We start from the raw sequence: 1164 nt of genomic DNA on the forward strand, positions 1-1164 counted from the left end.
CTTTTTCTTTTCCCCATCCCCCCCCCCCCCCCCCAAACCCCAAACTCTTTTTTTTGTGATTGTATATACTTTATGGTTTACGTGGCACACTCTGTAACTCCACTTAATTGAGGTGTGCCGGAGATGTTTGGAGGTCCGTAAGCCAAAAGGTGTACAAATTTTATTTTATTTTGTAAAAAAAAAGTTCAGGAGTAGTAAGACCTTAGTTTAGTTAAAGTATGTGTCTGATATTTCAATTATAATCTAGGGTTACATGTGGCTTATCAGTCATGTCTCCAATAGTGTAAAAACCAAAAAGTCACATGTAAGAATTTTTATGGAATAAAATTCACATGTAAGAATTTTTATGGAATAAAATTTCTTCCTACAAGAGCTTAGACTTTTCTTATTTGATTTTATTATATACCTTCAACCATAATATTGTTAAATAGTGTACTAATATCCTTTAGTTTATAACAATGGAAAAAAGTTATTAATTTCACAAAAAATAAAAACCATCAACAAGCTAGTGTCGATCTTTACATCAATCACTACAGGAAAAGTGTGAATTACATGGGGATTTTCCTAGGAATTAGTATGAACATCCGCAGGAAACTTATTTTCCTGCAAATTTTCATACCAATCCCCAGGAAAATCCCCATGTAATTCACCCTTTTCTAGTAGTGAATTAAATAATTTAATAATATTTATGAATTTTTTTAAAATTATATACGCAATAAAATAAAATATGCGTGTGAAACGAGTTATACATATTGTAACTGAACAATCGTCTATAAAATTATATGTGAGATGCCAACAAAAAATCTATTATCTTAAACATTAACCTATCTATAAGTATAAGTATTAGGTAAGTAATTTAATTGATTTTCTCATCTTTTTAGGTTCATAATATATTTAACTACTACATCAAAATAATAATATTTAGTTGTTTTTATTTGAAAAAATATTGCATATATTTTCATTAGTATTATTTGTTCTTTTTATATATATAATATTCTTATTGAATATTTTCATAATATCATTTATTGGATATTCTCATAATTCTTTAATAAATGAATGATGCTTGATGCTTAATAGTTTTTTCATCGATCGAAATAAGAAGTTCAAGAATAACTCAAATAACAACTAGTAGTATTGTATATTTACTATATTTTATTTTATTTT

This window comes from Solanum tuberosum, unplaced genomic scaffold (assembly GCF_000226075.1).
Source record: "Solanum tuberosum cultivar DM 1-3 516 R44 unplaced genomic scaffold, SolTub_3.0 scf00889, whole genome shotgun sequence".
NCBI classification, from domain to species: Eukaryota; Viridiplantae; Streptophyta; class Magnoliopsida; order Solanales; family Solanaceae; genus Solanum; species Solanum tuberosum.